Genomic DNA, 12,018 nt, shown 5'->3' with positions numbered 1-12,018 from the left:
TTAGACTTAGCGAGCTCCCATCTACCTTATAGATTGTAATCTCTTGTCTCTATCTTACTGTAGGAAGGATGTTGGCTAGATTTAGCAAAGAAGAATTAGAGAAGATGGTGAGGAAAGCCAAGATGGCTAGCCAAAAGCCATTGAAAGCTCTTGAAGCCCCTACACCTACCGAGGATAAAGAAGACACCTGCTCGGAGTTGGTCTTTCCTCGAAAAAGGAAAGCCCTCGTCATCTCTTCCATCATCTTCCCTTCTCGCGGCCAAGCCAACACCAACCAGGTATCTCCACCCAGAGCTTCGTCCCCCTCCCCAATCATAGTGTCCAACTTCGAGGGGGGGTGCCGAAAGTTCTAGGAGGAAAGGATTATGGGACCCCTATCTCGACGTTATTACTCATATTGAGGGCGCCCTGTTGCTGCCTGAAGACGAGGAGAGGATGAGGGCTCATAATGGACGCCACTTGCTCGAAGAGGCTATAAAGCAGTTTAGACAAGCTCTGGCCACAAGTTGCTTAGCCGTAAAGAAAATACGAAACCAAGAGGTCGTTGCTAAATCAAATCAAGAGAATAACGAACTCCATCGAAAGATGGCTGGCATGCAACAAGAGCTTCAACATCTCTAAGCTCTCTATGAACGTACCGAGCAACTCTTGGTCGAGAAAACCAAAGTGGTCGAGGAACAAGCAGCTGTAGAACAGAGTCATCGCGAAAAGTTACAGCAAGAATTGGCTCAGAAGGATGAATTCCTTTCTAGTGAGATCGAAGTCTACAAAGAGAAAGCAACCCAAGCCTTCCAGGTGGTGTTTGGAGCTATTGTAAAGCAAGCTTTCAGTCTCTACCCCAAAGTGGACTTTTCACAACTAGCGTCGGGCAAGGTCGTGGTGGATGGGGAGCTCAAAGAGGAGTGATCAAGCATGCCACAAAACTAATTTAACTGTGCTTTGCTAGGGAACAATTTATTTTCACATTTCATTGACATTATCTTATGTACTATAATATATTTTAAGTTTTGTCTTAATGTCTATTACGTAACCCTTAAAGTAACGAAGGTAACAATGCAATTAATCGCTTAATTTAGATAAATTTCAAACACAATCATCGAAAGAAATTAAACTTTTACATTAAACAAGCGCAGAACCATGAGGTTCTAACATTTAACGAATCACTTTTTTGTAATAATACTCAATCAAGGGCTCTTTGTACCTTGGTCACGACTTTGCACTGCGTCTACTCTGGAATCCCTTTGATATCGAACTTGTTGTGGTCTGAGCTTTCAATGACATACACCCTTCATATTTCACAGAGCGCCTAGACTCGAGTGAACAATTGTTCACCGAGCTAACCCGACTTATAGCATGTTTCCACTATGCAACATTTATTCATCTAACAAAGCGCCCAGACTCGAGTGATTGTTTACACACCGAGCTAACCTGACTTTTTGCACGATGTTTGTCTCGCACAACGCCTAAACTCAGGTGATGGATTATACACCGAGCTAACCCGACTTATCGTGCCCCAACTCGGACGATTCATCTTTGCACTTACTCATAGGTAACTGTTTCACATACAAGGTGCCTACTCGGTGATACTACCAAGAAAGGTTGTCGCATCATGTTTCGATTCCAAGCAAACATAAAAGAAACAATGTACTATCTCTAAGAACAACTTTTCATTAGATGACCTCATTAAAAAATCCTCTTGAAGGGAAAAACAGCGTCATCTTTAAGCATCACATTCACATAGTTCGACAATAAGCATTTGATCAAGCAAATTAATTGAAATAAAACTTTAAATTTGCAGTGTTCCACGTCCGAGGAATGGTTCGTCCTTCTAAGGTTTCTAACCTGTATGCTCCATTTCCGAGCGTTTCAACCACACTGGACGACCCGATCCATTTTGGAGATAGCTTGTTCTCCAACTGGTAAGGGTGAGCCTTTCGCATTACTAGGTCCATAGCTATGAATTGTCTTGGTCTGACCTTAGTTCTATGTCTCAGCTCTGTCCTTCTTTTTAGGGCCTTTGACTTGACACGGGTCTACTCGTGGACCTCCTCTAGCAGATCCAGGTTTGCCTTTCTTCCTTCGTTGGATTCCTCCAACACAAAATTTTGAAAACGAGGGGAGTTTTCTTGGATTTCCACCGGTATCATGGCGTCGGCTCCATACACCAAACTGAAAGGTGTTTCCCTGGTTGCGGACTAGGGGTAGTGTGGTAGGCCCACAGAATCCGGTTCGGCCTTAATTCACTTTGTAAAGTACTTGATGGTTATCACTAGGTATTTCATCTGGCGTATCGCCAAAGGAAAAGGACCCAAGATGTATATTCCCTAGGTGTGGAAGGGTCACGGGCTATAAATCGACCGTAGCTCCTCAACTGGCTCATGATGCCAATCAGCGTGTTTTTGGCATTGCTCGCACCGTTGAGCGTATTCCCCGCAATCTTCCTTCGTGGTTGACCAATAAAACCCAGCTCGAATGACTTTCAACGCCAAATCTCGACCACCTATGTGACTGCCACAAATTCCCTCTTGCAACTCCGCCATTATACGGACACACTGGACTCTACTAACACACGTGAGGGTTGGCCAAGCATATCCATGATGAAACAGTTTGCCATCGACTAGGGTGTACTTCCCCGCATTCTTTTGATCATCTTAGCTTCTGCAAGTTCAGTAAAGAGCAAACTGTCAGCCAGGTAATGCTGATACGCGATAATCCAGGTTTCCGCGAGGTAGACCTGCGAAACTACATCTAATTCGTTCCCTGGTACTTCGTACGCAACTACTCGTGGAACTTTCAGAGTCTCCTGAGTCAATGACCAGTGACTCCTTCCATGTGCAGAGCTTATCCCCAAAACCTATGCTTGTACCTCTTCTGCCCCTTCTTTCGCAGTGCGGGGTGCCTTCAAAGTCTCCTGGATTACCGACCTTTGTCGGTCTCTCTTTCCCAAGCTTGCCAATTTAGCCAAAAGGTCAGCTCGGGAGTTTTGCTCCCGAGGTACATGTATCAATTCGAACTTGACGAAACTTCCTCTCAATGTTATAACATACCTTAGATATGAACTCAATTGTGGGTCTTTGGCTTGATATTCTCATGTAACCTGTCAATTGACTGCCTCTCTCTGGTAATCAGAATCACGTCTCTTGATTGTACTAGAATATGACTCCGTTGTGATAGAAGGCGCTCTACCTGTTGATTACACTCTGATGATCCAGTCAATTAAGGCTCATCAAGAGTAACAACTTGGTAAAGGGTTTTAAAAAGCGTACCTTCACCTGGAGATCCACTCCCTTTTTATAACCATCCTTGCAACAACAGTTGCTCACAGGAATAAAATCCTAATTGAAAATAGAACTGAGCACATTTATTCATAACAAAAAACCCAGTTGTTATAGGCACCAATTATTCAACGTTCTGTTATAAGCGTGCACCCTTATCTTTTAGGATTATTATCAACATCTATCAACAAAAATATTTTATATGTAACCAACATGCCACAGACAACAAATACACACATTTCAAGCAACAAACATACATGATTATCTATAAGCACATACATAAAACAAACCCCACCTCTTCGTATGGCAGCCACATTGTGCTTGTTTTCGACAGGCTCATTCAATTGGGCCAAACACATAATCTTCACTTAGGCCCAATAGTTGAGCTGATCATTCGTTAGCCCACACCGAGGACCAAGCTATTCTTGGAACAAGCCAACGACCGAGCCCCTACCAGTACAAATACAATAATTCATACATTGAATTTTGACATGACGTATGCGTATAAACATCATAATTTCATTTACATACATACGTATAAACATCATAATTTCATTTATACACATATGTATAAACATTGTAACTCATACATCATAATACATACGTCGCGATTTCATTTAACGTGAACGTATAAATATCGTAATTTTATTTAACTTATATGTATAAAAATTAAACAAATTGTCTTAATTAAATTTTTATCTCTCACAATTTTTAAAATATTTTAGTTATTTTAAACTTTGGCCAATTTCATTTCTACACCCACCAGTTAACTTTTACTCTATGCAGCCACTATTTATTTTATACACCCAGACATCACTTTTTTTAATTTTCTTGAAAAAGCTAGCCCAATCTGCTGCCCATATTTTTTACTCTCTGCAGCCCCTATGTAATTTATACACCCTCACGTCACTATTTGTAATTTTCTGGCCCATTATGCTGCCAATATTTTTTACTCTCTGCAGTCCGTATTTAATTTCTACTCCTCCAGGTCACTATTTGTAATTTTCTAGCCTAATCTGCTGCCCATCATATTTACTCTCTGCAGCCCCTATTTAATTTCTACACCTCACGTCACTATTTGTAATTCTTTGGCCCAATCTGCTGCCCATATTTTTACTCTCTGCAGTCTCCACTTAATTTCTACATCCCCACATCACTAAAAAAATTTCCTTCAAAAAGTTGGCCCAATCTGCTGCCCATATTTTATCCCATTATGTAATAACCAATGGAATAATGAAATATTTTATTCTCAGCCGCACCAATATTTTTTTTAAAACACAATAGAAAAATGAAAAACTTCTGTATTTAATTGTTAAAACATAATCAGTTAGAAAAAAAATAAAACTTCTAAATTTCTATTGAACTTAATTATTACAATATAATCAATAATTCAAAATCAATGGAAAGAATAAAGAAAAACTTCTAAATCTACACGATATTCAATGAAAAAAAAATTACAAACGCAATTTCCTAAATTATTTTTGAACGGTAATAAATTTTTTTCCAAAACAAATTATGACTTCTTTTATTAATTCTCTATTATTTTATTAATTACGTATTCTTTTATTAATTAACTCCCAAATTTTCAGCGATATTCTGTTAATTATTAAACTCAAACTTTAATTCTCATTTTGATTACAAAATGACATTAACAAGTCCATATTAACCGTCTATACAAATTTAAAAAGTTTGAGGTAACATATGAATGATAATGAAGGAGATGTTTTGGTAGAACAAGGTTCTAAACACTTTACATTTGTTTAACTATTGAGTTTATCTTAGATTTTAAAATATGTCCATATTGAATTAACTTTTTTAGAAATTTTAGAATTTTAATTTCATACATGTATATGATGACTAACATATTAAGAATTTAAGTTTCGGTTAAGTTAAAATGTATGTGGAACAACAAAGCAACATAACAACAGAGAAATAATCACACAAAAATAATAAAAAAAATCTAAAATTTCAAAACTTTACCTCTAGTGATGGAAGAGGCCCAAGCCCAAATACAAGTTCAAGCTTCAACTCAAGCCCAACAAATAGAAGATATGGGCAAACTAAGCATCATTGGATGTCTTTCTTTTGTAATTACTTTTGAGTATTTTTTAGTAGAACATAAAGGGAGGTGTAGATATAAATATAAGAGGTGCAAATGTATAAAGCTAAGTCACACCTTCCATGTGACACAAAAGAAGGTGAAGGTATAGATTCAGGAGGTGCCAAAAATAGAAACCAAGTCACACTTCCCTTGTGACTAGGAATTGGCTCCAAATTCAAATGCTTCTCATTTGAATTTCCCTCCACTTTTTTTTGAATTTCCAGCCCTCTAAACACTATAAATAAGAGGGTTTGGCTCATGAGAGTAATGTTATGCTGCCAATTTAGTGTCATACATTGCCTTTGCCTAGTTTCTAGGACCTAATCTTCATCTTCATCACCTACCATAGGGCTGGCCGAACCTCCCTTATTCCATACTCATCATGCACCTTGAAGATCACCACCACTTCTAGGAGGATCTTGCACATCTCAATACATAGCTTCCACACCATTTTTCACAACATCCAAGAAGAGCTCCATGACTTTGCCATCATTTGGTATCATGAGCATAGGTTCTTCAAAGATGAGTATTTCTTGGTCATTTTCATTTTGAGTTCTTCTTTATTTCGTGTTGTTCATCTTGTTTCATATTTGTCTTGCTGTTTTTTAATTTTTGCTTTGAATTGGTGTGCTGTTTGGAAATTCTAATCGGTGCATCTTGTTCAATTGTTCTTGAGCAATCTTTGTGCAATTTTTGGTAGGATTCCATACACTTTGAGTAGCTGTTTTTATTTTAGGTATTTGAGTCCTTATTGCAATTTTATTTGGTTCATTTTATGCTCTTTGAGTCTTTTAATTTCTGAATCTATATGTGTTTTGTCTAGTCATGTTTTTCCAAAATGTCATCAAATCATAGTAGTACCTTGTTTGGCTTATTTGTTTCTTGATTTTTGGTCTAAATATTTGATTTGAAACTACTGTGTTTTTTATCCTTTGGTGCCTTTTATTTTTAGCTTGAGTTCATATTTGGGTTTAGATCTACACAAATTCCTTTTCATCAATTCCATTGTGTTTGTCTTTTGGTATCTTGCTGTTTTTTTTTTCCAATTTTTACAGAATCCCCTGTTTTACATAACTCTGTGCTGCCTGTTTTGTTTAAGAAAATTATTTTCCTACATAGGAAATTCCTGATTCTCTGGATTATGCAAGATTGAGGTGTTACAGAAAAGAAAAAAAAGAGTCAATAGAAAAAAATGATAAATATTATAAAAACAGTGTGCAAATCTGGACGCTAGAGTTGGTGTAACTGAACACCGATTTTGAAAAATTTATTAAAAAAAATGGTTCATGCGTTTGGAGTGGAACCAACGCCAGAATTTAGTTGAGATCTTGAATTATTTGCATATAAATTTTCAGAAGCAAATCTTAAAAGGGAAGCTCAGCATAAATCGGGGAAAATCACACTCTCTGGCCCACAACAATTTTTTCAGTGGTGCTGTTTTTTATTTTGAAATCAATTCTAGTGTTATTCCTAGGATCCATTTTGTGTGCCTACCTTTCTTTGAGTACCTTTATTTGCTTGTCTAATATTTCTTTGGAACTCTTTCTAGTTGTCACAATTTAACTCCATTTGTGTGGTACTGTTTTTCCATTTAAATTGTTTCTTGCTTTAATTCTTTGGCCTCTAAATTTGGTGCTGGATTGATTCTCAATTGGGGCTTAATTGAGTGGAAATTTGACTTGAGTGAGGTCTAGTTTGCTTGATAGGTGCTGGATTGGAGAATTAAGTCCCTAATTCTAAGAGGAACAAAGGCAAGGGCAGAAACAAATACCTACCAAAAACACCACAAACACTTGGAGGGCCCAACAAAGAAAAGACAACCAAGGAAGTGCCAATAGCAAAAAAAGATCAACAGAGGGAGTTTTCTTTAATTTTCTTTGCAACTTAACTTTTGTTAATTACTTCTTTAATTACCTGATTAGACGGTGAGTGTGTCTTCAAGGGCTCCAAGTGTCCAAGAAGCCTCACCTAGGGCCGACTAGTGTAGAACTATCTAGTTTAGCAATTGTTAATTGTTTTTAATTGCATCTCTTGCTTAATTAGTTTCGCTTTTTCAATTGTGTTGCTTTGCTTAAGCTTTGTTAATCCTTGCTTGGTTAATTAGTTAGCTTGCATTGTTTTCTTGCATTAAAATCTGATTTCTCAACTTAACTGTGTTCTAAGTGGTTTACTAAGAGAAAGATTTGTGTGAAGACATTGAGGGATAGTTTTTGGCTAAGGCAAAGGCTTGGTATTTAAGTAGTCCACTGTGACTCACCTCCCTTACCTGGAAAACTACCTTCTTTGACTTTCCTAAATTTTCTCAAGGTAAAATACTTGTATACACAAAGCTTTAGTCATGTCTTCTTCTTCTCATTCTGCAAAGTCTATTGAAAGTGAAGTAAAATCTATAAAAACTCTTTTGAAAGAAGTTTCACGTGCAAATGATTTCATTTAGACAATTGGAGAATGAGACTAAAATCAATGAGTTGACTAAAGCCCAAGAAGAGAAGTCACAAAATCAAAAAAATCTCATACTCATGCATCCCATTCTAAAAGTAATAAGTCTCTAGGGGAGGGAAGCCTTAGAATAAATGATTATTATCAAGCACTCCCTAGAAGACATAGAAGAGATAGAAAAGAACAAGAAAACCCAAGAGAGGTTAGGGTAGACCAACCCCATTTCCATGGAAAAGAAAATATAGAAGCTTGCCTAGATTGGGAAATGAGGGTAGAAAAATTGTTTGCTTCCCATAAAGAAAGAAAGGAAAGAAAAATACAAAAGAAAAGAGAGGAAGTCGAAAGGGAAGCTAAAGAAAAAGAAAAAGAAAAGCGTGAGAAGACCCTTGAGAAACAAAAGGCGTGGGAGAAGAGTGTTCCTTCCCACAAGGTCATTCAACAAGACAAAAAATTTAAAAATACCTTTGAAAATATGTGTCTTGTTGAACAACCTCAAAGCCTTACCTTTTTTGTAAAGGAACACTTGCAAGCATAAGCAAAAAGGAAGAGTTTTTAAAAGAAGCTTGCATAGATAAAGATAAAGTAGATTATTTCTCATATGTGCTAGGATATCACCAATTGAATGTCAAGTTATCTATAAGCATCTACAAAAACAAATTTTTATGTGAGGTAGTGCCTAAAGAAACTTGTCATGTCTTATTGAGACAACCATTGCCAAGTGTACAAATTCTCATAAACAATGGTTGTAATAACGAGACTATCTTTACACATAAGAGAGAAAGTCTTCATGAAGGAGAACTCATGGGTCAAATTAGAGTTGATAAAACTCTAGCGCTTTTAAAAGGAAAACTTTTGTCCCCAATGAGAAAAGAGGTTCAAAGGCATTACCTTAGGTACAATTCTTGTTTTCAAACTACACCTAAGGCAATGTCTCAAGAACTCTATACTCCTTCACCTTTTGCAAATGATCCTTGGGAAGACATAAATTTCATATTAGAGCTTCCTAAGACAACAAAAGGTTTTGATTCCATTTTCATGGATATGGATAAACTCTTCTCTAGAGAAGTGATACATCCTCATGGTTTATCTTCAAGCATAGTGTTGGATAGAGCTCCAAATTTCACAAACCATGATTTGAGGATTCTCTTAGGAAAACTTGCAACTAAGTTGTACACTTTAAATTCTTATCATGCTCAAAAGCATGGTCAAAATACATTTGAAAATCTAGCTCTTTCTACTATGCCTAGAATAATCATAAAGGACAAACACAACTCTAGAGATGAGCATACATACCATAGTGTAGTTCACAAAACTACCAATATTTTCCCATTTGAAGTTGTATATGGACTTAATCCTCTTTCTCCTTTAGATTTATTACCCCTTCCTAATCCACATACCTTTGTGCATAAGGAAGGAGTTACAAAAGATGATTTTGTTAAGAAAATGCATGAGAGGATTCAAGAACAAATACAACAACAAATAGAGAAATATTATGAGAAGTTGCCAAAAACAATAGAAAAACAAAAGGAATGACAACTTCCTAAAATTAATGTTTACACAACTGCTCAAACTAACACATTTGATTTGTTTAATGACTCACAGAGATGGACATTTGATCCTGGAGGACGAGCCCAGTTTTCAAAATAGGAATAAGGTTGTTGTTCGAGATCAAACCTGTAGATCTGAGGACAGATCCTCTCAAGAAGGAGGGGATGATGGAAACCATCCAGCCACATACATCCACATAATGATGATGAAGAAGAAGCATTGGATTTGAGGACAAATCCTTTTCAAGAGGGAGGAGATGATGGAAGAGGCCCAAGCCCATGATAGAAAAAGCCCAAGCCCAAGCCCAAATACAAGTTCAAGCTTCAACTCAAGCCCAACAAATAGAAGATATGGGCAAACTAAGCATCATTGGATGTCTTTCTTTCGTAATTACTTTTGAGTATTTTTTAGTAGAACATAAAGGGAGGTGTAGATATAAATATAAGAGGTGCAAATGTATAAAGCTAAGTCACACCTTCCATGTGACACAAAAGAAGGTGAAGGTATAGATTTAGGAGGTGCCAAAAATAGAAACCAAGTCACACTTCCCTTGTGACTAGGAATTGGCTCCAAATTCAACATTTGAATTTCCCTCCACTTTTTTTTGAATTTCCAGCCCTCTAAACACTATAAATAAGAGGGCTTGGCTCATGTATTTGGAAGATTAATGAGAGTAATGTTATGCTGCAAATTTAGTGTCATACATTGCCTTTGCCTAGTTTTTAGGACCTAATCTTCATCTTCATCACCTACCATAGGGCTGGCCGAACATCCCTTATTCCATACTCATCATGCACCTTCAAGATCACCACCACTCCTAGGAGGATCTTGCACATCTCAATCCATAGCTTTCGCACCATTTTTCACAACATCCAAGAAGAGCTCCATGACTTTGCCATCATCTAGTGTTGGAGCAACGATGGTGGAAGTTGATCGTCGTGGAGTAGGAGGTGGAGCTCAACATTGACAATGAAGGTTGGAGCTGAAAGGATGAGAAAAAAAACTTGGAGAGGGAGCGGGAATGGAGAAGAAGAAAAAATGAAGACTAAAATATAAGAAGAGAAGACAACCGGTGAACAATGTCGGACCAGTCACGACGACACAATCTAGTAGAGTGGAGACGCAACGGCGACAACGACAAACGGTGAACTGGAGCGTGGAGTGGAGCAACTACTGAAGGCAAAGTGCGAAAGGAAAACTGAAATTAGGTTTTCTAATTTGGGAGAAAGTGGAAACTGAGCAGCAAATTTTTTTATTTGAATAGGGTAGACTATGCGTCGGCCACGAAACCTCCTTTTATAAAACCTTATTTTAATTTCATTTAAAACTTAATTAAAACTTTAAAACATTTAATTCAATTTATACAAAAAAAATTAATTTATACAACAAATAATTTAATTTAATGTATAAAAAATGCATTTAATTTATACAACAAATAATTTAATTTAATGTATAAAAAATGCATTTAATTTATACAACAAAAACTTTCTTTAATTTATACAAAACAACTGAATTTAATTTATACAAAAAAAAATTAATTTAATTTATACAAAAAAATTAATTTAATTTATACAAAAAAAATTAATTTAATTTATATGAAAAAATGATATGTACAACAAAAACTTAATTTAATTTATACAACAAAAAATAAATTTAGTTTATATAAAAAAAATTAATTTAATTTATACAAAAAAAATTAATTTAATTTATATAAAAAATAATAATGTCATTTATACAACAAAAATAAATACATAATTCAATTAAACTTTGGTTTGGAAAACCATTTATCCTTAAAAGTGTTCTTTCTATCTACTATTATCTAAAAATAATCAATTTTTTAATGTCTTGACGAAACAAAAAAATAACTCTTAAGGTGTGATATTGAAAAAAAAGGTTCCCTTCATATCAAACTATTCCATCAAATTAAGTTTAATTTGTATATGTCATAACATCTACTACCACGAATATCAATGAACCATATTATTGAAATTGTTCATGATACCCTCTTTTAGCCTTTATAATCCAATTCTTAGTTCAACTCTTATATACTAATTGTAATAAAAAAAAAAAGAACAAGTACATATGCTCCACCTAAAATGGCAATGGGCTAGGATTATGAACTTATAATCCAAAATCTAATGATCAACTCTATTCCATGATTCTAAGTTCATTCTATACCAGACTCAGTCGAAATGGAGTTATATATGTTACATTTATTAAGAACTAAGTCTACTAAAATTACTATGTCAAATACCTATTATTCATGCAACGAGAATTATTTTACATGGTACAACATTTATGTTCATTAATACGAGGTCGATAACATACAGTAAAAGAAACTAAATTTATGAATATGTTCTTTAGTGCATTGGGGAATTGAATTAACACACTTATATGAATATTGCACATGTGTAATCTCGTGACTCGAAACTTACTACATTATCATGTGTTTTAGTTTTTGGAGATCATATTCAGTAACTATAAAATTGCATTTATAGAACATGTGGTCAACTTTAGGACACTTTGATATTGTAGCAATCTAAGAAATAAGAATAAGTTACTTAATCACACACTTAGTCTTAATATGTTTGTATCATATACATTCTCGATAAATCTTTAAGATGATTTTATGCTTCATTTATGAGAAGTAACACA

Source organism: Phaseolus vulgaris, chromosome 4, assembly GCF_051622355.1.
Source record: "Phaseolus vulgaris cultivar YP4 chromosome 4, ASM5162235v1, whole genome shotgun sequence".
NCBI classification, from domain to species: Eukaryota; Viridiplantae; Streptophyta; class Magnoliopsida; order Fabales; family Fabaceae; genus Phaseolus; species Phaseolus vulgaris.
This window is presented reverse-complemented; position numbering follows the sequence as displayed.